Consider the following 27,293-nt stretch of genomic DNA (forward strand, 5'->3'; position numbering starts at 1 on the left):
ACCATCGGGGCCGAGAAAACATTACAGGTAAAACCGAGGAAGTTACAGTGTTGCGCAAGTGGATGGCAACTGGGAGTGCGTGGCCTCCGCTCTTTGGGAAGCGCTGCCGCCGACAGCCGACGAGAATCGGCAACAGAAGCGTCGCATGTGCAGTAAGGAAAACACTCTGCTCTTTCTGCGCATGCGCTATACTGCTGCTCTTTCCGTCCTGCTTTCCGTCCTGCGCTATACTGCTGCCCTTTCGGGAGGAGCTCTGGAAACTCGGCCACTCGGCGGTCATGCGCTCCCAGTTGCCTTGTATGTTTGAAACACCCTGTACGAAGGCACGGGGTTTGTGTCCTCGCCGAAGGTGCTAGGTAAGGAACTTCCTGTCGCCTGTATGGATGGTCCGCGTGTTTGGTAGGCACCTTACCGGAGTGCAGAAACTGCTGAGAGGTTGGAAGTTGCGGACGCCGCCTTGTTCTGGTAAGTGGAATTTCCAGTTTTTTAAAACGTTGTTCATTAAGTTGTTTAAATAATTGGGATTAACCAATATGTATGGTGAATGACCTGATAATTTTAATGAGTATTCAGTACACCGTAAACCTATCCCGGCAGCAGAAAAAGTATGTCGATCTTCTTGAACACTTTTCCATTACGATCTTTTAGCTTTAGTGGTAGGAGTGATCCAATTGAATTCGTGGCATAAATGCTGACCCTAAAGGGCATATAGGTATTTGTGGTGCCCACAAGTAGTTTTATGACGTGAGGACCTGAACGAGAAGTAATTGTAGCAAGAGGATTTTTTATCAAACTTAGGGCGATGTTTCGTGCAGGATGGGCCGGCACTCGGGTGTAACACCTTAATTTTATAGGGGCGCGTGCTTAGTGAGTCACTAACGTGCTTGCTGAGTCACTAATATTACGTTGTAGAAGGACTTTTTGCAAAAAAAAAAGTCGTTTTTGGGTGTTATTCAACAACAAAGGCGGCATATATCATGCGCAGTCATTTATTGACCGAAAATAGATTTTATCATTCGCTGCTCAGCATTGTACGACCTATTTGCACTTTCTGGCCACTACCTTTATTCGCATGAATAACTTTTGTAGTGCGTTCTAGTGAGGGGATCCGGCAACCGCACTCTAAATCAATTTGTGAGCAAGTTAATTAGGAATAACATTGCTATGAGCACACGTTTTTTAGTTATATTGCTCTGAATCAGTGTTACTTATTTTTGACAGAAGGACATTCATGTGGTACGCCCGAAGTCTCCAATTCAGTTCTTGATTGTTATAGCAGTGGCAAATCAGGTAATTATATCAACACAAGGACGCGCTTCTGATTCTTAGCTTTTCAAACGCCGCACATCGAAGCAGTGCTTCAGAGAAAAAAATTTCTATTGCCAATTCAGATATGCATCTTATAGTAAGCGCGACAAAAATCTCGCCACATTTACAACGGCTAAGCATTTTTTTTTAGTTTCACTTTTGGAACATTCGCTTTACTATGTACAAAATCCTACTATCGTCCAAAGCACCAAAGCAACTGCTGTAATTTGGAACAATGCGGAAGCAGTTTCCTGTGCATGGGATCAATCGAGATGTCTGGTCACATCTAAAAAATAATAAAGCACCGTGCTGGTGACTAAGTGTGAAGAAACAGTAAGAGGATTTGTGGCAATATGTGTGTTTATAAGTAATAATTCAGTCTAACATTTATGGACATTAAAAATTACATTTGCGATGCTTTCCACAATCATCGCAGAGTGTTTGTAAACAGGAATTTTGAAGAAGCGTACATTTTGAGGATGAATGAAAAGTTTAGTTACATATGCACTACTTTCGGAACACTGGAAAGTAAAGGCTAAATTGTAATCTTATACAATCGACTTAGCCGAATGAACGGCTCCATTCTCCATATAAACGGAGTTGGCCACGAGTGGATATCCTCCTTGGAAAGCAGAGAAGCGGTGCTGCGGTCTGATATTACGATTACACGTTTTCTCAATGAGATCATTTGTGTGGCTGTTCATGAAGGGTTGACGTCAAGTGCAAGGAACATGTACTAGAAGGTAGTTGGGCAAGAAAACATGCGCGATAGAACGCACTACTATTTTATGCATAAAATCTGTTAATGGAAGTCTATCCTATTCAAACGCGAGGGTAAGTTTGGCTTCTACAATAGGTCTTGCATTCATGCAACTGCATTAATTAGGTCTTGCTGTCTCTATTTATATATTAAAAAAAATTTCAGCTATGAGTCCAAAAGCAGTTCTCCGCAAGGTCGATGCTTTCCCCAACGGGTCCTAGAGAAGCATGTGTGAAATTCTCGTAACATGTATTTAGGTAGATGTATTCATGGCAGAATGCATCGTTAAATCAGCAGTTAATATAAGTTGGTCTTCGAGCGCTTGAAACGGTAGCTATTTGGTCGCTCGGCGCGAAAACCTCATGTAGATATATAAGCAAAATAGCATGCCTTCTCAGAGCTCCACAGGTGCTGTGTGGCTCTTACAAACCTGAGTGACAACACTTATTTACTTATTTAACTTTACCTTCCAACAGAGCTTAGGCCGCAGTTTGATTTTTTTCGAATAAATGCTATAGCAGACAAATAACATTTTGTTGGAAAACGCAGTTTCTATGTATTCTGTGCAGGTGGGCTAAATGTGCCAAGAGCGCTGTAAAGTTATCGCACTGAAGCACATCTGCAGGTTTTGTTTGCCGGATAAATCCAGTGGCTAACCCAAATTTTACCCTTTTTGCAACTGACTGTCATGTAAAATTTTGACCTCGAAAGTACATTAAAATGTACGCAAGGTGGGGCAAGATGTTAACAATAAACTGCTTTATAACGAATAGCCACGGAAGGAGTGGAGATCACCACTGTGTGCTGTTCTATTTCTCTTGTTTTTGAGCCAGTGGAGAACGGCTTAATTGCCGCAACTGGTGACTAAATCCGTCTAAATTATTCGCTCTCACTACCGCAAAAGCTTGACTCCTAACATAATTCTTTCTCTCTTCTTCAAACAAAACGTAAACACGCCACTAAACCGTACTCGGCATATACGTGAGCTGCACTGCCAGTGAATGAATAAACACACTGGCGGAAACGTCTGCCAACGTAGCTCACCCCCAAATTATTGTAGGAAGTTTTAGCCCCGTACTCAACGGGACAGGAAGCGGTTTTTTAGTAGCTGCCAGCCTAAATTAGAAAAGAAAACAGATGGAAAAGTAAGACAGTCTGCATGGACCACGCGGAAACTACACTGTAAAAATGCTGTTAAATCACAGTCATTTTAGAGAGTTTCTGTTGCCGGAAAGAAAATTTCTGCAGCCTGGCGAAAACGCAGTTCTTGTTTTGCTAAAAAAAGAAAATTTCTGTTTATTCACCGGCCACGTCACTCGTACTAGTAGATATAAGATAAAAAGGACTATGCACACGTTTTAGTTTAATGAAAATATTTTTAACAATGTTCACTGTTCTGAGGTTCGATTTATTGAAGGCAAGCAATTAAAAAGGGACTATTGTGCTCAGGAAAGTAAAAACAGCGCTAAATTCTACACAAACAGGACAGAAAGACGGACAGGACAGCGCCTATCCTGTACGTCTTTCTGTGTGGTTTGTGTAGAATTTAGCGCTGTTTTTACTTTCCTGAACACAATGTCACATCAACTAGCCCAGAAAAAGGTACTCTTAAAGGGACTATTGTGACGCAATAATTTTCTGCGTGGCAGAGAATGCAATACTCATGGCGTCGCCGTATACGAGTGCGTCGAGAGCGTGGACGCAGCGTCTTTCATGATGGGTGTATGCTTTCGGACGCTGTTCTCAGGGAGATATGTGTAGTCGCGCTTTTACTGTACTGCGCTTTAATGTTGCTTTTCTTTAATTTTTCTCTGTTTTCGGGTTGATGAGACTGGTAGCACGAATGATGAGTATAGATCGGCATTATTCGATACATTGTCGATAATCGTCCTTAGAAAGGTATCACTGTCACTGCCACTTTTTGCGCTCAAGAATTTCGTGTTTCCACCTTACACTACTTCGGATTGCAATGTTTCAGAGGGACATGAGCATGGTTATTTCAATCTATTACCTTGGATAAAAATAAAAGCTATATAAAGGAAATGATGGCTTATATGCAAAGCCAAAATTTTCTTTTTCAGGATCACCGCTGAAATGAATGAAGCCCGGCGTACTAAAACAGGACAGAAGAAAGAACAGAAAAGAAGAGGAAAGAAGCGCTTCCATCTCGTGCGAAAGCTCGCCTCACTATATATTGATATAGTTGAGTACGCTTTTAAGCTGCATTTTAATGTCGTGCTTGCTGAGAATGACTACCAACGGCATTCTAATAAGTCATAAATAGACCTAACCATTTTGATACCATTTGTTATTTTTATTCGATCACTTTTAATGGTGTTTCGTAGTGATGGAACGATTCTTTCCACTCGTGTCGTTGTGTCACTCAAGGAAGATATTTTATGAAGAGAAGGTAAAGTAACACTACGATGCCTCAGCAAAGTGTGCACAGGCGACTTAGGTAAGCCCTGATAGATCCCGTTATTAGAAAAGCTAACTGACGTGTTTCTTTTGAGTTATGTGCATTCGTTCATGGCATGAAATTAAAAAAAATGTACATGGACAACAGGCATTGAAGCTCTTAATCTTTTTTCACACAAGGTTTTTGTACGATGAAAGAATGCTTCTGCCTAATCACAGAAAAGTTTGAGGAAACAGGACTTCTCAGAAATCTTCTATGAAGAAAGCTGCGAGATCTTTTCGGTTATTTTAAACATACATGTTTTTACAGTGTAGGTGTTATATGAATTTATCTTGCCTGCTTTTTGATCTTTTAATTTTTAGGTTTTACATCATTGACTGAATATGGCAACCACCACAGCCTTCCTCCTGCTGGGCTTAAGCAGGGTCCTTGCGTCTCCTGAATTCAATCCGTCAGAAAGGTACAATGTATTGGAAAAGCAAACGGCTTAGTGAGTGAAGGATTGCCAGTGTAAATCCTTCTGTAGTGTTGACGCTGATGGGCCGTCAAAGTGGCAAAATAAAACGCGGAAGGGGCCCCACGGGCCCTATGCCAGAAGTGGTGAAGTAGAAAGTGCATTGCAACTGACCTCACAAAAAAAAGCTGATTTACGTTTATAGTTGCGCACTTGATCTCCCGATTATTGGCCGATCCCTCAGTGCGGGTATGTGACATCTTTTGCAAGGCTAGCAACAACAACAAATATACGCCAATTTTTCCTGATGCTTTGCAATTTCGGATTCGTATATACATGTTTTAATTGTGATATATTTGGCTGCAACGTCATCATTATAGCGTTTACTCGGGAAGAAATGACGTCCTTGATGTAAAAAAAAAAATTACCGACGATTACGTTACTTCCTAATGCGAAATTTGAGCGCAGCAAATAAGCTGTTTCACCTTTTCGATAGATTGAGGCAAAGAAATCGAGAAACACATGTATGCGCTATCACAGAATTTTTTTTTATTTTTCACACGTATTCCTTTAACAAAGACTCCACTAACAGTTCTTGACAGTCATGAAGGAAGCTTTGTGGTCGCAGAAATAGACTGATATATGTTCGACTTGGTACACCAATGCTTGATTCTCAAAGACGAGATCTATACAAGTGCCTCGCGAGGTTGTCACAGCCGTGGGACGCGTTACGAGCGAGAGGAACGGGATGTTCTCCCGCATAAGTGTTAGGAAATTGCTGTTTGTCTTTATGTCAACATTAAAGTCTCCCACTACTAACATCGGTGTGCATCAATGGACGGTTAATGCGAGTTGCAGGAAGTGCACGACGTCTTTCGTGAGTGCGGTAGGGGCGAAGTAGGCAGCTACTACCAGCAAGCCGTTGGGCAACTTTGCGGCGCACAGTTCGCCAACTTCATGTGACGTGCCAAACATTTCGACTGGTATTGCAGAGAGACCTGTGCGCAAGTAGATAGCGACTCCCGCCGCTCTGTTGTGGTCTCTGCGAGCACCACAGCAGTATAGGAAATCTATGATTTCGAGAGGCTCTTCGGGATCCATCCAGGTTTCAGCAAAGCAAAGTACAGAGGAATGGCGCAGAATGTGATCGTGGTGTACGTCGTTGGCATGTGCGGCAAGGGAGCGTACGTTAAGAATGTGGTTGTGAATGATGAATCAAGTGCTGCCAGCGAATGACGCGTCCATTGGCTGTCTGCGTGTGTTACTGATGTGTGGTTAACATGTTAAGCTTCGCCTGTAAGAGTGGAACGCGACAGCGTCTTGCAACGCTGCCAGGGAGTCCACAGAACGCCATCGCCAATTCGGCTGTACGCCTTGCTGGACGGTAAATTTATTTTTTGAGGAAAGGAAATGTATCTCTCTCGCATATCTGGGTGGACACCTGCACCTCGCCGTAAGGGAAAGGGGGAAGATGGGAGTGAACGAAGACGCCGTATTAGCTAGACGCGCCTTTGTTCATTCCAAACCATTCAGCTGGCATTACGGAGTGGCTAGAGTGGTCGTATCGCACTCCGGAGACCCTGGCTCGATTCCCCAACTCGACCAATTTCGTTCTCGGTTTTATTGATTTATGCGGTCTAACTAGAAAGGTTAATTAGGCTATTTCATATTTATATTATTGTATTTCTATCCATCGTGTTCTGTCATTAACCTGTCAATTGTTGGAACTGTCTAGGATGTTCGACACAACGTATATGAAACGAGCAACGTCTTACTGAGTGGGGAAGTGCGTGGTGGTGGAGGGAACGCGGCTTCGTACTTATCTGTTTTTTTCAGCAGCGTCTCCTTCCGCGGACGCTGTTGTCGGTGCGGCGCGCGTCTTTCTTTTCTTTTCTTTTCTTCTGACCTCTTCATTCTCCTCTATATTAATTAGGCTAATTGATTAATTAAGCAATTAACTAAACTCAGTCCAACTTAGTTGCAGCATCACTATACGATCCCTTTGATTGGTTGCATGGTTACTAGCCAAAGTACAATTGGCCCCATTTGAAATTCGCGCACTGTGACGTCACGAGCATTTCGACCAATTGAAAAGCGTGACATTGGGGGCGGAGCTGGTTACGAGGCCGACGCCGACGCCGACGCCGACGCCGACGCGAAACCCAGGAACGGACGCCAAAGAGCTGCGCTCTAAAATGTTTTTCATTGGCTTTGTATTATATAAGGCTCTCGCTACTATACTCGTATCTATTGAGATGCGTTATGCTATTCTGTATCAGGCTATAACTAGGGTATAATGACCGGATAATTAGGAGGTCATTATGAAAGCGAGATATCAATAATGGTCACCAAACAGCAACACGACAAGCAGGAGATGTCATCTAAATCATTGTCGATCGGCAGTAGTACCGGTAGTACGGCATGACTTGCACTGCTTGACAGAAACATTAATTTTAGATATTATGCGTGTGGTTTTTTTTAGCGCATGTTTTCCTTCGCTGATGATTGCTTATCGTAGGAATAGCGTGTGGCATTACCTTGAAGTGCAAAATCCGACCCCTAGCTTTGGCTCTGCCGCGCTTTTTCTCTGGTTGCAGTGCTCCGAGCGAGTCTCCCTTATTTGGGGTTTTCTGTTTTTTGCTACTTTCCGCTCAGCTTCTTATACATTTGGCTTACTGACTGTGTAAACTAAGCATCGTAGCCTTTCCTCAGTGATTAAGATGGGACGAGTGGTTGTGTGTCTGTGCGCGTTTTTCTGTGCGTGCTTGTACATCCTCTAACGTTTGTCAAGGCTCTCTTTGAAAAGCAACATAAATTTTTGGCATTGCTCGGCAAAGACGAAATACTTAATGTGTGCTGACAATTGGGTGTATGTGTGGAACCACCCAAACACCTTTCTTTGTTGTCTTTGTTAGAAAGCAAAAGATTTTTGGAGATATGAGCATGGGCATTTACAAGGCGGAGCATTTTGCGCATGACGCAGTTTTTCCTCGACAATATAATTCACCAAAAATATATTGCGAATATTGCGGTTCTAGAAACGGCATTCAGCGAAAATTATGGGCAATACAAAAGTGTGACTTTAGTGATCCTTACTGCGAGTCGTATTTTAACGCTGTGTGGGAACATTTCATGTAAACATTGCTAATATTTGCTGCTATTCGAAGAGAAGTGTACGGCATGAACACTAATGCTGCAAGTGCCGGCATTCACGTTGCCGTAGTGTGCTTGGCTTGGTCATTGTGAATTAACCTTCGTTCGCTTGCCCTAAATAAAATTTCAATATTTCTCTCAAAGGTGGATGATTCCGACGTTAACAATCGAGTGAAGCTGGTGCATCACAGAGGACCGAAACAAGTGTACATGGAGAAAACTGTGGCATTTTAGCGAGCTAAAGCACGAAACATCGAAACGAGCCAAGCGACATGCCTGCTGATAATAAAGGTTACGCACTGGCTGTCTCGATCCCAGATACCGCCTCTAGATGGTGTAGGAACGCAGTTTTCCGTTGCTCCGGCTCCCGCCGCGTGGAGTATACTACTTTTGTCCCCGATAGTACGTGCATGACGCCGGCGATGTTGCAAGGGGCGTTTTCGAAGCCTTGAGGGTAGTCATGCCAGAAGTGCTCACAGCCTTCTGGCAGGATCTGCTCACCAACAGATTGGGCGCCATTCTGAAGTCATCTCATAACACTCGCAAGAAAGCCTCTTTTCTAAAAAAACCCCATCCATTTTCTTCCTCTTACTCCCGTCGTGGCCAGTCGTGGCCCGTCGTGGCCAAAAAAGCCAAAAAGTGCTCGCGAAATATGGTGAGCACGGAAGGCTAACAAGATGTACTAAGGTGTGAATGGAACATTTACCTAATTAATATGTCATCATGATCATCAGCTTGACTACGCCCACTGCAGAGCAAAGGCCTCTCCTGTGTCTCACCAATTAACCCTGTCCTTCGCCAGCCGCGGCCACCATATTCCCGCAAATTTCTTGATCTCATCCGCCCGCCTAATTTTCTGCCACCCCCTGCTACGCCTGCCTTCTCTTGGAATCCACTCCGTTACCCTTAAGGACCAGCGGTTATCTTGCCTTCGCATTACATGCCCTGCCCAAGCCCACTTCTTCCTCTTGATTTCAACTAGGATATCATTAACGCGCGTTTGTTCTCTCATCCACTCCGCCCGCTTCCGATCTCTTAACTTTACACCTATCATTTTTTCTTTCCATAGCTCGCTGCGTTGTCCTTAAGCAACGCAGCGAGCGTTGTTAGCCTCCACGTTTCTGCGCCATAGGTGAGTACCGGTAAGATACACCTGTTGTATACTTTTCTCTTGAGGGATATTGGAAAACTGTCATTCATGATCTCAGATAACCTGCCATATGCGCTCCACCCCATTCTTATTCTCGTGCTATCCCATTATGGAACAACTCACGGGTTTGTGCGAATAAAACCTTTTATTGTACATAGTTCTGATGTGTAACCTTGGATTCACTCTGTTTTCTTTGCAAAATATTTGCAGAAAATATAACTTTCTGAGCAGAATTTCCCACAAAAACCCTTTCCTATGAATTCATCCCAATTAACGTTGCCGCGAGCTGCGGTAAGGTTTGTACTGTTCATGCCTTTTTTTTTTCTAGTCCGCCTGCACCCGGGGCACAGGCGATCAGATTTCCTTGCAAGGATTTTAACTGTGTACAACATTTCTTGCAGCGTTCGTTAGTTTTATGAGTGCTTCCTCCTCTTTGTCACCTTGAAATTGATTATTATCTACCGCAATATGTTCCCGAAGCTAACATCCTGCATTGATCGCATTCTGGGAGAGTATATTTACGTTGCTTATCTGCCGGGAACAGTTTACACTGTCCGAGGCTTTTTAATATAGAAGCATGCATTTATTTCAGGCCCTCTTTGCGAGAATACACGCGTCTTGTTTCCGCACGCGTCGCTTATTCCTGCAGAAAGCTCGTCATCGCGTCTCTTGCTTGGCGCAGAGAGTGACAAGGGACAAAGGGCAGAAAAGCACGAAAATGCTGCCGGACAACGTGCTAAACGTGGTACAGTTCGTACCAAGCGCAGTACGGACACACTGCGATTATTGCGCCGCATACCAGGTGGCGCTGAATTTTCTAAACAGTCTAATATGGCGTCTCTTAAAGGAGTTTAGACATCTAACTTTTCGGTACGTGTTTTCTTCTTTGTAATGAGGCTTAATGCATAATTATACACGTATTACAGCGTGGTATCCTGCTGCTACCGCTAAATAAGTTAAAATCGATTTTTTTTCCGGTGCTGTGTCAGCTTGGGTTTCAACAGCCGAGCTATAGCTGTGACGTCAAAGAGAGGGCATATGTCATGTGCAGCATAAAAACTGCAATATGGTCGGCACTTCTACGTACGTCGTCATTCCGGTTCTTGAGGAAGGCTGGCTTAAGTATTGCAGTGAATTAAAACGATGAAGCAGCGATTATATCGCAGTTTTTCCACGTGACCTATAATCTCGCTTTGACGTCACAGCCATCGTTCGGCTGTTGCAGCCGAAACCGAAAGAGTTTGACGGAAAATTCTATTATAAATTATTTCGAGCTGCAAGCGAATGCCACTAGGTGATTAATGCACTGCAGTGTCTTCCGCATCAATGTAGAGAAGAAAACATGCCACCAAAATTGGGTGTCTATACTCCTTTAAGGCCATCCAGAGCGCGGAAGCTTGGAACGGAGCCTACGTTGCTCCTATACAGTCGCAGTGGGACCAGTTTTCGTCGAGTCTGCGTTATGTACACGACCCACTTTGCTACGGAGTCGTAGCGGAGCCTCAGTGGTGTGGCTGCAAGTGCAAGGGTGGGATGGAGTCCCTACTTCGCCTTCCAGATATGTATGGAGACCAGAAGAGAGTGGGACCTCAGTGGATTGCGGTGATCATTTCCCGCTGTCTGGGCGAGCCGGCAGCGGGAGAATTGAAAACACGAGGGCGCTGTTCTTGCTACGCGTAGTTATTTCAAGCTGCTGAAGCAGAGTTTTCGTCGACGTAACGATGCTCTACTTAATGGACCTTTGCAGAATCGATTTACTGCGTTCTGTTTTGATATAGTTTGACGGGTATTTTTGTAACATGCGATAAATTTTACACTAAGAAAAATGGGCATGTGTGAACTGACGGCTTTGAAAATGACCTCCTCATTTTTTTTTATTCAAGGCTTTAAAGACGCCAAGGAAATGATCATATGCCAGTGCACACCAATGCAGTCTGGGCTGAGGTTCCATGCTAAGCATGTAACACGGCTATGCTTAGGGTTCTATTAAATTTGTAGGTACGTGAGCAAAGTGACTCGAAATTTTTTTTTTGTAAACTCAGTTTGTTGCTTGCTATTTTATTTTCCGAATGTATATGTTGTAAATATATCTTGTGTCGTCATCTACGAGTATGCGTCCTGGTACTGTTCATCCACGCCGAGAATCTGCTAACCTTAAAAAGAAAAAGAACTGCAATCATTATTTAATTTGCGAATGTATGGCAGGATGCTCTAACGAAGAATTTGAAAAGTCATGTGTACAGTTATGGACGCTGTGCCTCACGGGGATACCTCTACAAGTCTTATCTGCGCAGCGCTACCGTACGCTTGAATAGTCTCGTAACTGAAAGCGACGCAACCCCACGACGAAAGGAATGATTTTCAGGAATCGCCACTTGACCGCCTGTGGATGCGTGTGACGGGTTTGTCCCGGTACTGAGTAAAATTATCGCGGACTTTGTAGCCTTCGGCGAAATATCTTCTCACGCACACAATGTTACCCGCGTCAGAAAAAAAAAAATCTTTGCGGCGCCGTTCCTTGCCGCTGCCATACTAAACATATATGAAACTAAGAAAACGAAGGCGTGGTTTTCACGTACCCACACTGAGAAGGCACGAACGTGGTGTGTGATGCGGGAGGGAAAGCTCTCGAGTTCTTTCTTCGATGAGGGACGCTAGACCAAGTTAACGACAATGGCAGCACCCGAAACGTCGGCAAATCGAAGCCATGGGGAAACATTAGGCGGGCTTCCTTATCTCACAGCTACATTGCCGTGGCCACCGAGAAATCAACATCGCTGTCTGCCTTCCCCACCAGCCATAGCTGCACTGACTGCGACAACTGCGACACCCGTGTCAATCGTATTATTCCGATTTCGACATCACCGGCTTATTTTAATGCGATTTCATTAAGCACCAGGTGTCGCAGAAAACCCTTCGTCTTTTTCGACGTCTGTGTCGTTAGCCCCGAGCGATAAATCCAAATGGAAGCAAGCAATTAATTTCACGAACAGGTGAATACATTTCCGCGTTGGCGTCATATTTCTCATGGAGGCTCCTATAGTGGTGTACTGGAGAAAAGTAATTGAGTTGAAAAGAACATATAATTTAAAACTGGTCTATATAGGTTTGCGTGGGAATTGAACCAACGACTTTCTGTTCATGAGACCGGCACGCTGCCGACCGGCCACGAAGGCTTGTTGATTCAAGCTAATTAGAGGTCGACCTAGTGATAGTGTTCTGACCTTTAAATTTGTGGAGTGTGTTAGGGATATGTGCGATGCTTACATGATAAATGATGATTCTGATAATCAGGGATTAGGTAATTATGCGAAATAAAGGTGAATGTTGTGATGGTTCATTGCACTTGAACTAATCGGTGCGGGTGTATGTGTCATACATCGATGTGTAAAATACCATTTGAGCATCTCCAATGACTGAGCCGCGTGACTGTCGAGAGACGTAAATGAGATATGCAGTGTGTGAGCTCTGGTGGTTCACTGGATGGAATAATTAACTTCGCTATCGCGTTCTACTCATCAAGCGAAGCTTAAACGTCGGCCAAGATTCATGAAGACGGCGATGTGCATTGGACAGCGCGAGAGTGGAGTGCATTTTAGCCCGGGACGCGATCGGCTACGGCGGTAACACAGTACTCTAGTGATGTGGCCAGCGAAGATGATCTGTTCGCGCCGCGGTGGGTATGAAATCCAGTCGAGGCAATATTTATTTTATTTAAGCTGACAAGGTCAATCCAGGTCAGGTTTCAGCGATGAAACGGCATTCAATTCAGAAAAGCAGTTGATAGATGCACCTTTTCTCGTCACCTAAACAAGAAGCTAACAAGGAGAAAAATAGATAAGTGCCAGCGTTTTGATACCTGGCATGTTTAATAAAAGATATTAAAAATTTGATGGCGTTTACGGGTGTCGTTGTCTAGCAGACTAGAACAGGATGCCGCGGACTGTGGCCCAGGGTTAACAAACTGCTGTTTTTTAAATGTTTTTTCTTGGTATAACTTCACCCGATCTCTTGTCAACACTAAAGAGATTATGGCACCGTTCAAGCACGTAGTGTTTAAAAAATCTCGTAAAATATACAGTGAACAGAACGAATTTTCCGTTGATCCGTGAACACTATGAGAACTAGATTGGAAGAAAAAATACGAAACAATCGACTGGAATGTGGGAAAGGATAAAGAAAGCAACATATTAGTCCTACTGCAAATATCGTTATAGGTTTCACAGAAGTTGCTATTGCGCTATTGGCTGGAGCTCATGCGTCCTCGCCGACGGACAAGAACAGAAGCTACTTCAGAGAAATACGAAACACACTACATCCTGGAATAAACTGTAAAGACTACGAAATGTACCCGCAGTACTAGCCAAAGCATGTTCCTATAGTGGGGATGAAATCGTCTTTATTGTCCAGGAGGTCGCTGATAACCCCATCAAGGTTAACGTCAAAGTTCCAAGGCGATTCAACAAACTCTGTTCCTCTATATCCACTGCTTTCTTCGCCGAAGTGTTTCGCTGTATCTTTCATCTTTTGTATGTGGCGCTCATTTAAGACCCGTTTCTTCTGGAAAAACTTCGCGGTCCAATGACGCGCCCGCCGAGGCGCCTCACTCGTACGAGGAGATTACAAATTTTTATCGCGAGCTAAGATGCATATAACCCATTCCTCACCCGGACCCGGGCTGGGAGCAAGCGACGACACTCAGATTCTTAGAAATACAGGCCATTCTTAGCCCCGTACCGATTATGTTTAATTACAAACGGTGAATACGACCCAGCATGCCCTCACTGCGAGGATTGGACTTACGCCACCCAAGACCATATATTATGGAAATGCGCTAGCAAACCCCCTCCGACGGCACTCTTGCCGGCTCCCTCGGCGGAGGGACGGAGCAAGCTCTTGGCCAGTACAAGAAAAACAACTCGGCTGGCCTTCGTCACGCGAGCTGAACGGGTCGTCCCGACTGGAGGCCACCGGATTCGCCCCACCCCCAACATATCCTTTCTCTTTTGTGGCAATAAAGTTGTAACCACCGCCAATGAGTACAAGTTACTTGGTCATTTGCGCTTCTTCCTTTTTATAGAAGCGAATATACATCCTGCTTTACGAATTTTTGTGCTTCATCTTGTTTCTTGTGGCCCCTTTGGACTTGGCATAACCATGTAGACTGCACAAAGAAAAAAAATATGAAGGGGCGTCACAGAAACGTCGTCACAGAAACGAGCCGGCTTGCAATTTCCTGGTTTTTGATTTTTTCTTCACGACACAATAAATGGTGACCTGATGGGTCGATCAGTGTGAGGCTTGAAGAAAACACAATCGTGTACGAGAAAAATGACCGGGCTGGATTGAGGAAAGCACATGATAAGCGCAGCGTTTGTGTCCTTGCCGAAAGCCTCGACGCGCAAGTTCCTCTTGCCTATATAGATGGACGGCATGTTTTGTAACACACTCCGGGTTTGGATAATCAGCAGCGAGGTTCAAAGCTACGGACGACGCCTAGTTTCGGTAAGGCCAATTTCCCGTTTCTCAAAGCATTGTTCAGTAACTAGCTTAAACATATAGTAGTGATCAAGATTTATGTTGCATGATGAAATACGTTTTAAAATTCAGTTCAAAGGACCTTGATGGCGGCGAAAGTGATGGCGGCGAATGTGTCAAACTTTCGTAGCATTTTGGTAACAGGAAACTTTAACTGCGATTGTAGGAATGGTCCAAATACTTGCGAAACTGAAACCGTTGTATTACCAATGCCACTAAAGTGCACATACGTATTTGTAGAGACAACATTTAAACATATGGCAGTGAGGAACTGATCAAAAAGTAATGGGAGTAACAGGATCCCTCATCAAACCTAGGACGATGACTCGTGTTGTTGCAGCGACCCACAGTAGTAATGCGTTAATTTTACAGGGGTGCGTGCTTAATACACCACCGAAATTACCGTGCTAAACGCCCATTTTAAATAAAGAGTTTGTCGGATGTTGTTACAGGAAGAAAGCGGCAATTATTTTGCGCAATTATTTTTTGGAGAAAAGATTTCATCTTTAGAATTATTCACCATAGAACAGCGGACTTGCAGTTTATGGCCTCTGGCCTCATTCGCATGAGTAATTTCTGTAGTGCGTTCTACTCAGCGGATGTTTATGAGGCACCCATTCGCTAAATCTGTTAATTTGCGACCAAGTCAGTCATGAATAACTTTGTTATGAGAACACGTTTCTCATTTATATTGTTCTCACTCAGTGTTAATTGTTTTGGACAGACGTGACTCTATAGTCACGCCAGAAGGTCTCTAATACAGTTTGTGATTTCAAAAACAGGCGTAAATCACTAATCTCTTTGCGAACGCAGGAAAACGCTTCTTATTATTAACCTTTTCAACGCTTCACAATGAACAAACAATTGCAAGACGAAAATTTCCGTTGACAGTTCATATTGTCACGGACGCCGGTAGGACGTTCTATCCCTGGCAGAACAGTACCTGGCGAGCACACTGGGCAGAGCGCAGCCAGCAGGCCCTAGCACCGAGCAGAAGAGGACGAAGTCCGGCGCGCGACAAAGGTCGATGACAGACCGCACGGGGGCGCCGCTAGAGTGATGTCTAAACTAAGTGCGGCATTGCCCCTCCCCTCTGGAAAGGCATCGACTCGATGCCTGAAAGTGAGGGGGAGCCACGTGTGGTTGTTAACAGAATACCAGGCACTGAACGTGGTGAGAGTTGTCCTAGCGGGCATGGTATGGCTTGAGTCTTGCGACGTGCACAATTTCGGACGTCGGCGGGCGTCTGGAAGAACGAACACTCCCTTGCGGGCGCACTTCATACCTAACGTCGCTGAGTTTGCGGAGTACCTCGTAGGGGCCGAAGTAACGGAGCAAAAGCTTCTCGGAGCGACCGCGCAGACGGATGGGGCTCCAAACCCACACTTGATCGCGAGGCTGGAAAATGACTTCGCGGTGACGGAGGTTATAGCGGTGAGCATCGAATTCTTGCCGCAAGCAGGTTCGTTGCCGAGCCAGCTGGCGGGAAGCCTCTGCATGGCGAACGAATGCATCAGCGACGGCAACGGATGGGCGTGCAATATCGGGCAACAACATCGTGTCCAACATAGTCACGACTTCACGACCGTGTACCAAACGAAATGACGTGAACCCCGTCGTCTCTTGAAGGGCAGTATTGTAGGCAAACGTGACATACGGAAGGATTTCGTCCCAGTTCTTATGGTCATCGTCGACGTACATAGAAATCATATCAGCGATAGTCTTATTGAGTTGCTCGGTTAGGCCGTTGGTTTGAGGATGGTAAGCTGTGGTCTTACGATGACTTGTGCCACTGAGCCGCATAACTTCCAGAGTAAGCGTGGACGTGAACGCTGTGCCTCGGTCAGTTAAAACAACATAAGGGGCGCCATGGCGAAGAACTATGCTGATGATGAAAAAGTCAGCAATTTCAGCAGCAGTGCCGCGGGGAAGGGCTTTCGTCTCACAATACCGGGTGAGGTAGTCGGTGGCAACCACAATATACCGGTCACCCAATGATGACGTGGGAAATGGGCCCAGTAAGTCCATGCCGACTTGGTGGAAAGGAATTCTCGGCGGAGCAATGGGTTGGAGCAAGCCAGCCGGCTTGAAAGGTGGTTTCTTCCGACGTTGACACTCGCGGCAAATGCGTACATAACGCTTGACAGCCGCAGAAAGCCTGGGCCAGTAATAACCGTGACGAACTCGTGCCATCGTTCGAGAAAATCCGAGGTGGCCGGAAGGAAGCTCGTCGTGGCATGCCTGCAAAACATCAGTGCGGAGCGCCGTTGGAACCACGAGCAGGTAACCAGAGTCCGTCGGGCCGTAATTTCGTTTGTAGAGGACGCCATCTCGCAAGCAAAACGACGACAAGCCACGCGCGAATAGACGAGGCGGTAACGAGGCGGTACCCTCAAGATAATCAATGAGTGGCCGCAATTCCGTGTGGTCCCTCTGTTGTTGAGCCAGGGCGGACGTGGTCAGAGCACCAATAAATAGAGGGTCATCTTCGAGGTCATCAGAGCTGGACGGGATAGGAGCACGGGACAAGCCAACGCAGTGAGTGGTGGTCACTCACGACCCGAAACGGGCGACCATACAAGTAGGGCCGGAACTTCGTTATCGACCACACAACAGCTAGGCACTCCTTTTCAGTGGTTGAGTAATTCGCCTCGGACCGAGACAGCGTGCGGCTGCCGTAAGCAATCACGCGCTCAACACCATCTTGCCACTGGACGAGGACTGCACCAAGGCCAATGTTGCTGGCATCTGTGTAAAGTTCTGTATCCGCCTCCTCGTCAAAATGGGCAAGAATGGGCGTTGTTTGTAGGCGTTTGCGGAGCTTTTCGAAGACGTCCTGCTGTTGCTGTGCCCAGACGAAAGGCTGATCGTCTTTTGTCAGCCGTTTGAGAGGCTCAGCCAGCCTGGAGAAGTCTTGCACGAAGCGTCTGTAATATGCGCAGAGGCCAAGAAACCGGCGCATAGATCGCTTATCAGTGGGAGTCGGGAACGCAGCTACAGCGGCCGTCTTGTCGGGGTCGGGGCTGACACCCTCAGGTGTCACAACATGGCCCAAAAACTTCAGCCGTTGGTACGCGAAGTGGCATTTTTCGGGTTTTAGAGATAGACCGGCTGATCGGATTGCCGTCAATACTGCACTCAAGCGTTTGAGATGTTCTTCGTAGGTCGCAGGGAAAATAACCCCATCATCAAGATAGACGAGACACGACTGCCATTTGAGGCCAACCAGGACAGTGTCCATCATTCTTTCAAAGGTGGCAGGAGCGGTACACAGGCCAAAGGGGAGCACCTTGAACTCGTACAAATCGTCGGGGGTTATGAACGCGGTCTTTTCACGGTCACGTTCATCGACTTCGATCTGCCAGTACCCACTGCGTAGATCAAGAGAGGAAAAGTATCGGGCATGACGCTGGCGATCGAACGAGTCATCAATTCGGGGCAACGGATAAACGTCCTTTTTAGTAATCTTGTTCAGGCGACGATAGTCGACGCAGAATCCGAGAGTGCCATCCTTCTTGGCGACCAGCACAACGGGCGAAGCCCACGGGCTTGTTGACGGCTGGATAACCTCGTCGTGGAGCATTTCCTCAACCTGCCTCCGAATCTCCTCCCGTTCTTCCGCAGACACTCGATAGAGGTGGTGTTGTATAGGCCTCTCGCCTTCATCCACTACAATGCGGTATTTAGCGACCGATGTTTGCCGAACTTTAGAATTGGTCGCAAAGCAGTCACGAAAAGAGTCGAGGATCATGTGGAGGCGGTGTTTCTGATCGGCGGTTAGGTCGGGGTTCACGTCAGTCATAACGGGGGCGTCAGGCGTCGATGCATGGGTATCGTTGAGGGACAAGGCGCAGTGGGAGACTGAGTCACTAATTTCATCGGTTGCTTGCGGCAAGTGGCGGTATTCGGCGCTAAAGTTCGTAAGAAAAAGCTGCGTTCGCAGTCAGCGGAGGGAAGTAACACCCCGCGCAACGCAGACTTGTTGACTCAGCAGTAACGACAGGTTACCTTCCGCAACCCCGTGAGGAGTGCGCGGGTTGGAGCATTCCACCGTAATAAACAAACTGGAGCGTGGTGGTAGCGTGACATTGTCATCACACACGCGAAAAACAGGCCTGTCGGGCTCGCTGCTGTCGGCTATGGCACACTGAGGTGAGAACGTCACGACAAGTTCGCGCAGGTTGATTATCGCACCGTGTTCCCGAAGAAAATCTAACCCGAGGATGAGGTCCTTCGAGCAATGAGCCAACACAGCGAAGCAGGCAGGGAAGGTGACACCACGAATCTCCATTCTAGCGGTGCAGACGCCAAGCGGTGTCAGCAGATGGCCTCCAGCTGTCCGGATGTGCGTTCCAGGCCAAGGTGTCAGTACCTTGCTCAGGACAAGCGTCAGACCGCGACTCATGACGGAGAAATCGGCGCCGGTATCTACGAGAGCAGTCACGCGGCGGCCATCAACGATGACCGGGATTTCAGCCGAAGCTTAGTCACCTTCAGAAAAACGCTGTGTGAGGGAGGTCGGACTAGGGGATCGTTCTCGGGGTCCGGTTGGGGCGTCAAGGGGAGGCGTCTCCGTTCGTCGAAAAGTCGTCGGACTAAAGGGTCGTTCAGAATGTCCAATTGGGGCGTCAATTGAAGGCGTCTCTGGGCGTCGAAAGGTCGTCGCGGCGTGGGGTCGGAGGTCGGGTCGCATGCTAACGTCGGTGAGCGGAGGATGTTCGCCATTATGGCCGGTGACGGCGGCCCTACCTCCGGGGGTCGCCGTCCTCAGTTTTCCCGGCGCGGGCTGGAGGACTGCCGGACGTAGGACTGCCGGGCTGGTGAAGAAAACCGTCGAGGCGACGGTGACCTGGACTGACGTTGGGCAGTGGGTGCAGGTGGGACGTTGGCCGCTAGGTACTGATCGATCGCGCAGGGTCGTTCACCATAGCGTGGCAGGGGTGCGTCTGACGAAAAGCCGCGCAGGCCAATCCGGCGGTACGGGCAGTGACGACGGATGTGGCCTGCTTCGCCGCAGTGGAAGCACAGGGGCCTGTTGTTCGGCGTTCGCCACATGTTTGCCTTCGTGACGGGTGGGCGGTCGTCTGGCAGCGCTGTCGTATGCGGGAATCGGTGGGACGGCGCGGTAGGGGCAGGAGAGTAGAACGCCGGCGGTGGTGGCGCAGGACTTCGTAATGCCTCGCTGTATGTCATCACATAGGGCGCTTGCGGTTGCGGAGGTGGAGTGGGCTGCACCGTGCGGCGTATTTCGTCACGGACAGCCTCCGAGATGGCGGTGACACTAGGAGGCTGCTCCACAGAGCGAAGCTTCTGCAGCTCTTCGCGAACGATGCTCCTGATGAGCTCTCGGAGGGAGGTGTTCTCATCCCCGGGCCTCGGCATGTGGCACTCCACAGCAGTGATGTTTGACGAACGGCCGTAGTGCGCAAACCGCTGCTGCAGGGCGCGCTCCATGCCTGCCGCTTCCTTTGCAAAATCGGCGACTGTAGCCGGAGGATCGCGCACGAGCCCAGCGAACAATTGCTCCTTAACACCCCGCATCAAATGGCGCACCTTCTTGGCTTCCGAACTCGAAGGATCAGCGCGGTTGAAAAGCCGGGTCATATCCTCCACGAACATCGCCACGCTCTCGTTTGGCTGCTGCGCTCTCGATTGCAGGGCCAATTTAGCACGCTCCCTCCGTTCGTTGCTGCTAAACGTATCCAGCAACTGGCGCCGGAAGTCTTGCAAGGTGTGGATGGCGGACTCGTGGTTTTCGAACCACGTCTTGGCGGCGTCCTGGAGGGCAAAGTAGACGTTCCGAAGCTTGCGGTCCTCGTCCCACAGATTAAATTCAGCGACCCTGTCATACCCGTCCAACCAGTCCTCCACATCCTCAAACTTGTCACCATGAAATGACGCGGGCGTACGAGGCGAATGAAGAAGCAGCGGTGGCGAACTCACAGATTGCTGGAAGGTCTGGCTGGCCACCGTAGAGGTCATCTTGCGGGATGGCGCGGTGAGGGGATTGTACTCGGGGGCTAAGCCTTTGAAGCGGCGGCTTGAGTTGTGGACAGGTGTGTTGTCCAGAGGGTGTGGCTGAGCGATGGAGGTTCCTGGGTCCTCTTCGTACATAGATTGTACCCAGCACCTCCACCAAAAATGTCACGGACGCCGGTAGGACGTTCTATCCCTGGCAGAAGAGTACCTGGCGAGCACACTGGGCAGAGCGCAGCCCGCAGGCCCTAGCACCGAGCAGAAGAGGACGAAGTCCGGCGCGCGACAAAGGTCGATGACAGACCGCACGGGGGCGCCGCTAGAGTGATGTCTAAACTAAGTGCGGCATTATGTACTTACTAGAATAACTGTGTTCAGGAAAGTAAAAACAGCGCTAAATTCAACACAAACCACACAGAAAGATGGACAGGACGGGCGCTGTCCTGTCCGTCTTTGTTTCTGTGTGGTTTGTGTCGAGTTTAGCGCTGTTTTTACTTTCCTGAACACAACGTCACACCAACTAGCCCAGCAAAAGGTACTGTTACCAGAATAACCACAGAAAAAATGTTGCCATATTTGCAGCGGTTAAATACTTTATTTTTCAAGCTACATTTGTGGAATATTCGCATTCACTACATAACAAAAGTTAATAGACTGTGAAGGAGATCTTATTGCCTGTGCAGAGCGAAATTCTTGCTCCTATCTGTAGATAACCGTAAAGCCACCTGATACGCCTTCGTAAATTATAAAGAGCTTCTTATAGAGAAGGCCTCTATGCTCGAATAATGCTTTCTTAGAAAATGCGAGCTGTATTGCTCTCAGCTTCTCGGGAGCCACAAAAGGCAGGAAAGAATTTCTCGAGTGGAGCCTTTTGCAGCATAGGTAAGATATGTCTGCACTACAAGACGTGCGGGCAGCTCCGTTTCATGATCACGAGACAGCCCCTCGGCACGTGCACCGTTTTGCCTTCGTCGTCCTCAGGTAAGATGTGCACTATAGGGGGATGATATACAGGTGCTTGACGCCACCTTGTATGCATCCGGCCTCTCGCTTGGGGCCATCTTTGCCGTTATTATGTGGAACGCGTGGCCATGAAGGTTGTCCGGACGCTTGAAGCGTCTCTCAGGCACCCCATGTAGCTGGGAGAAGAAGGCTTGAAGACGTGTGGCGGGTCCAACATAGGTTGTATGCGCTCGGGACACTGCCCATAATCTCGCTGCCCAGTACCGTCCGTAAATATGTGCTAACACATTTGATAGAATGGGATATCCTTCACTTCGGCTGGCGAAATGCTCGAGACTCTAAAGTATGGTATCGTACCGTCTGTCTTTGAATTTTGTTAGCACCAATGTTCAAAAGAAGAACGTTTTTATGAGCTTCACTTCCAGTGAATGAGACACAGAGTTTAGTTATTTATTTTGCTTTGACGATCTCACCACCTAACGATCTCACAATACCTAACTTTTTTATATTCAAAATTCTCTCGGGGAAAAATCCGAAATATTTTCAGCCGCAATATGAGTCGACAAATAAACACACTGGTGAAAAGATCGTATGCCAAGATCACTCACCACAATGATATTCTGCAACTTTTAGCACCGTACTGGACGTAACAGGAAGTGGTATTGAAGAAATTATGTAGCCATTTAAAAAAGTGACGAGAGGTGAAAAAATAAGCCCTCTGTATTGACGACACCGAGACAAGGTGTTATACGAATTTCTCTTCGATTCTTTTTCTGCCCTTTGTTTTTCAGCGTTTTAGCACTGGCTGAATATGGCAACCACCACATTCTTCCTCCTACTGGGCTTTAGCACTGTCTTCGCGGCCCCTGAATTTAATACATCAAAAGGTACGATTCGTTGGGAAAACAAAACGTTGAAATAACGAAAAAAAACAACGAAGGGGACCTGACGTGCCCTCTGCCAGAGGTTGTAAAATAGACAGTACGTAGAGTAAAATAGAAAGCGCTGAATTACGATTTCAGTTCCGTATTTGTTTGCATATTTTCCCTCCTGTGTTTGCCAATTTCGAAGTTTTATATAGTTTTTTGAATTTCAATATTTCAAAAAGCCAACACGTGATCCTTCTAGCGTTTGTTTTGGATGAAATGAAGACCTTGCTCTAGAAATGTTAGCTTTTCATTGGCCTTGTTTTATATTATAAAACAGAGAAATTCAAAAATCAAAAACTGAACATAGATCGAAAGCGGATGATGCGGCCCAAAATATGGTCGACCAGTACGTAGGTTCAGCATGAGGTGAACTGGTTGAGAGGAACACTAATTTTTAGGCATTCGGTGGGTGGGTTTATGAGCGTATGTTTTTCTGTTTTTATCATGTCAGTCATAGGACACACATGTAGTATTTCTTTGTGTGCCTTCCGTCTACCGTGAATCAATTTTGGAGATTACGGATGCATTGCCCTCAGATTTTGTTTTCGAATGCTCAAAAGACACTTCGTATTCTCGTAACGAGATTAGTTTTCTAAGCCGCAGCACCTGTCAGGAGCACCAGCTCTCCTCTTCTCCCTGTCCCGTATTGCCTTGTGTCGTGTTGTCTAATCTCAAGGCGGAATATATTTGCATGAAATACTTGAACATTCTATAAAATATTCGATGACTACTCCGACAATGTTTCACTATTACTTCTCGAGAGAATTCTGAGCAAAAATAATGCGGCTGAAGGCTGGTTCAATGTCGACTGCGATTCTACTAGCGCGCTACTGGTCAGGATGTTCTGAGAATAAAATTTTCAAAGCGCAAATTTAGGTTCTGAACTTTTTCTTGTAGTGCCCGTTGCCAGAGAAGTAAATTTCACGCAAGTTATTTGATATTCACAAATATGAAAGCAAGGCATGCCTTAGAGTGCAATGTGGTCTTAGGAGAGGAAGAAAATAAACGGTGTCCCAATATGCAGAAATAATTGGGAAGAACTCAGCTCCACAATCTGAGTGCCTAGGCAGCAAACCGTAAGGGAGAAAAACGCGCATCTGCTAGTGTTTCTCCGCAGTGCACATCGGCAGCTTTTTTCTAAGAACTTTTTTTTTACTTTTATTGCATTTTTAAAGCTTTTACCTTAGCAGTGATACTTCAGGACACCAGAGAAAATAGAGATACAAGCGGATAAAATATAAAAAAAACTATCTTTTTCCACATTTCGGAATTTCGAAACAGCGTCCAGCTTATGCACGCATAGACTGCAGTACTGATGAGGAACGCAAATGACCGAGGGTGTATTATTTCCTCAATATTGTTTATTGCTGAATTGCATAATATGAAACTTCATCGAAGGATCTCATTCTTAGCAAACTGTAAGGTTTTGCTTCGAATTTGCTCTTGAATGCTTCGGACTCATGCCCTGCCGGTTCATTTATTTTGTTAGAATGAGAAATCTGAAGTATCGCATCCACTTGTTCAGTTAGGTTCTTTCATTGTAGTCACCACCACAATCTGTGTGGCTACAAGCAGAACACAACAAAGGGTGCGCCCATATTTCTTTCGTAGAATTAACCCGGTCTTGTGTCAGTTGCGGCCACCATATTCAAGCAAGTTTTTGCCTCCTCCACTAGTCTTAAAGTATACCGCCTCCTGCTAGTCTGCAAACACTTCGAATTCATTCTGTTACCCTAAACGAGCAATTGCTATTTTGCTTTGGTAATGGGTGCAATACCGGTGTCCTCTCTTTTTTCTTGATTGCAACTACAACCTACCGTTGTTTCCCTGACAAAGACTGCTTTCTGCTGTCTCAACCTTGCGCCTAGCATTCCCCGCTGCATTGCTCACTGCGCTGTAGTGATTTTAATTTCAAGCTTTTCCTTTGTTCCAACTTTATGCCCCGGGAAGTGTACTGGCGAGATAAACCTCCAACAAAATTGGCGTTCCAACTGTATCACCAAATATAAATTCAAGCACATGAAACTGAAAGGTGATTAAGAGACAGCGATTTCTTAACGGTGATATATTGACATGCTTAAATCGCTGTAACTTTTCATCGACAAGAGGCGCTTCAGACTGCCCATAGTTTTTGCAGTGGCGCTAGAGCGCCAGTTGTTGGCGGCGAATGGAAATAATGTGCCATAAAATACTGAGGTAACGAGAAAATGCCCTTCTCTGAGCCAGTTTCGGCTAAAACTGCATCGTGGTCTGCATTAAGCTCTTAACATTACTAAATTTATATTTTTTATTTTTCTTGTTCACCTTCTACTTTCCTTTCACGGGGTAATGATGAATAGCTATTCACGAACTGGAAGTACCTGCGAAATGGACTGTCGTTTATCTGCATTTCAATAGTTATTTATCTCTTGTGATCCATGTGGGGGTCACCTCCTGGCCTTAAAGGATGCACTCTGTTAGCACCTTCAATGCTCCGCTGCATATATTAATTTCTAATTTCCTTTCGAGGCTGCTGGTGATTCACTTAATTTTCTTGATATTAGCTTTTAGACACTATACTCTGCGTAGGCAGCGTGTTTCGCTGACACTCCGAAATCCCTCCGCTGGTTCTTTAGCAAGAGGTCTCTAAAATGTCGTTCAGCTTATATCCCCAACTGTTGACGATCTAGTGCTCGGCATACGTCCCGTTAATCATCATTTTATTCCAACATCAACATTACAGATGCTGAGGACCGTGAACAAAAACCTCTAGCTGGGCTTGACGGGGTTCACGGCCCCTACGAGGTGCTCCATTCTTTCCGGAGTTTTCTCACCTTTCCGGTGCAGGAATACAGGCTGTATGTAAGCGTTGCATATATTTTGTCGAATATTTTTACAGGTCTTTTCTACGCCCTTGCTCAATGACAATATTGGTTTCAGTGAGTAGCTGACCACTTCCGCTGCTCTAAAAGAAATACCTTAAAGTGCAGGCGGTTAATTGGAGATTATGCGCAATTTTCAGGACTGAAACCTGTTCACACAGCTTTGCAACCACGCTTTTCAAAAAGGTTTTTCTTCAGGCACGATTCTCTATTACGCCCTTCAACTGCTCGGATTTGGAGTAGTAATTTCAAGTTACTAATATTATTTTTCAAAGTTTTGTGTCTGTACAATATTTTAACTGGTTTCTGCTCCTGCGCGTATTCTTTTGCGAGAAATATTGTCTTTCTCGCCGTGAAGGGCACATGTTGACACCCGGATTCCAGTACCGGTGCCGTCTTTTGGCTGGTATTGATCGTGCCGCCGTCTTCGGCCGGTTGTAATCACCAACCACGCTAATATCGAGGCATATTTCACGCTTTGAGGAGGCCACGTCATATCAGATTTTTTTATCAGGTGTACAGTGCAGTGAATTTCTTTCGCAGCATATTGTCACGTTGTAGTGACGGCAGTCCAGCGGTCAGGAATACAGCAACAAGGCTTGCAAACGAAGCTCTTTATTTGGGCTGACTTGCGCCCGCAAAAGAACTGAATCACTCGGCGGCGGCGTAAGCAACAAACGTACGCGTCAGTCGTCGAACTACGAATGCCTGCTGCTCGCGGCATCGTTCAATTTAAAGCCGGCAAGGAAACTTCGAGATAACAGGTCGAGGTCATCTAGAGTACTCTGGAAACATGGAGATGCAGCTCGGCATGGCTGTGATCAATCGAGATTAGTCCGGTCGCGTCTCGCGTCACGAACACAAATGATAACACCCCTTTCCTGCGGCCTTGCGCGAACGAACGGACACTACAATGATACGTGGCATTACCGCCCTCCAAAGAAGCATCGTCTCGATGCTTAAAATGAAAATAAACACGGAGAATGCGAACTTTGAGTCCTTTAGCGTTCATAATATGTCTTCAGGCGTACGACATGTACGACTTCCGGGCGTGTGCGGCGTCGCTGAGATGCTGTCGTGCCGTCGGGGATGACTTCATAGTCGAGGTCACCAATGCGACGGAGAACCCTGTACGGGCCAAATTAGCGTCGCAGCAACTTTTCACTCAATCCACGGCGCCGAACTGTCGTCCATATCCAAACACGATCACCTGGCTTGTAATGCGTGTCTCGTCGGCGCAGATTGTAGCGTCGGGCGTCGGTGTGCTGCTGGTCTTGAATGCGAAGCCGCGCAAGTCTTCGGGCTTCCTCGGTGCGATGAAGGTAGGCGGCGACGTCGAGGTTGTCTTCGTCAGAAACGTGCGGGAGCATTGCGTTGAATGTTGTCGTGGGCTTCCTGCCGTATACCAGCTGGAATGGGGTAAACCTGGTTGTCTCCTGGACGGCAGTATTATAAGCGAAGATCACGTAGGGCAGAATGGAGTCCCAGGTCTTGAGTTCGGCGTCGATGTACATGGAGAGCATGTCTGCGATGGTCTTGTTCAGACGCTCTGTGAGTCCGTTGGTTTGTGGATGATAGGTAGTTGTCCTCCGATGGCTTGTCTGGCTGTAGTTTAAAATGGCTTGCGTCAGCTCCGCTGTAAATGTCGTTCCTCTGTCTGTGATGAGCACTTCGGGGGCGCCGTGTCGCGGGAGAATTTGTTCGACAAAAATTTTTGCAACTTCTTTTGCGGTATCACTAGGCAACGCTTTTCCTTCGCCGTAGCGCGTCATGCAGTCGGTG

General features: G+C 46.6%; 1 protein-coding gene and 1 long non-coding RNA gene across 2 annotated transcripts in view; both read left to right on the top strand.

Moving 5' to 3' along the window:
- The first annotated feature begins 274 nt into the window (after positions 1 to 274).
- On the top strand, positions 275 to 5,107 carry LOC149327391 (uncharacterized). The gene is made up of 4 exons (XR_016286193.1): positions 275 to 465; positions 1,222 to 1,290; positions 4,150 to 4,270; positions 4,850 to 5,107. It is a non-coding gene; the product is annotated as an uncharacterized LOC149327391 (long non-coding RNA).
- Positions 5,108 to 14,727: 9,620 nt separating this feature from the next.
- The window catches only part of LOC149327392 (uncharacterized), an 89,279-nt gene continuing 76,713 nt past the window's right edge, over positions 14,728 to 27,293 (top strand). The window contains exon 1 of the mRNA XM_089562365.1: positions 14,728 to 14,749. The gene's annotated coding sequence lies outside the window, so the exon portion shown is untranslated. The remainder of the gene's footprint in view (positions 14,750 to 27,293) is intronic.

This window comes from Amblyomma mixtum, chromosome 10, assembly GCF_055824585.1.
Source record: "Amblyomma mixtum isolate Tamu chromosome 10, ASM5582458v1, whole genome shotgun sequence".
Taxonomy (NCBI): Eukaryota; Metazoa; Arthropoda; class Arachnida; order Ixodida; family Ixodidae; genus Amblyomma; species Amblyomma mixtum.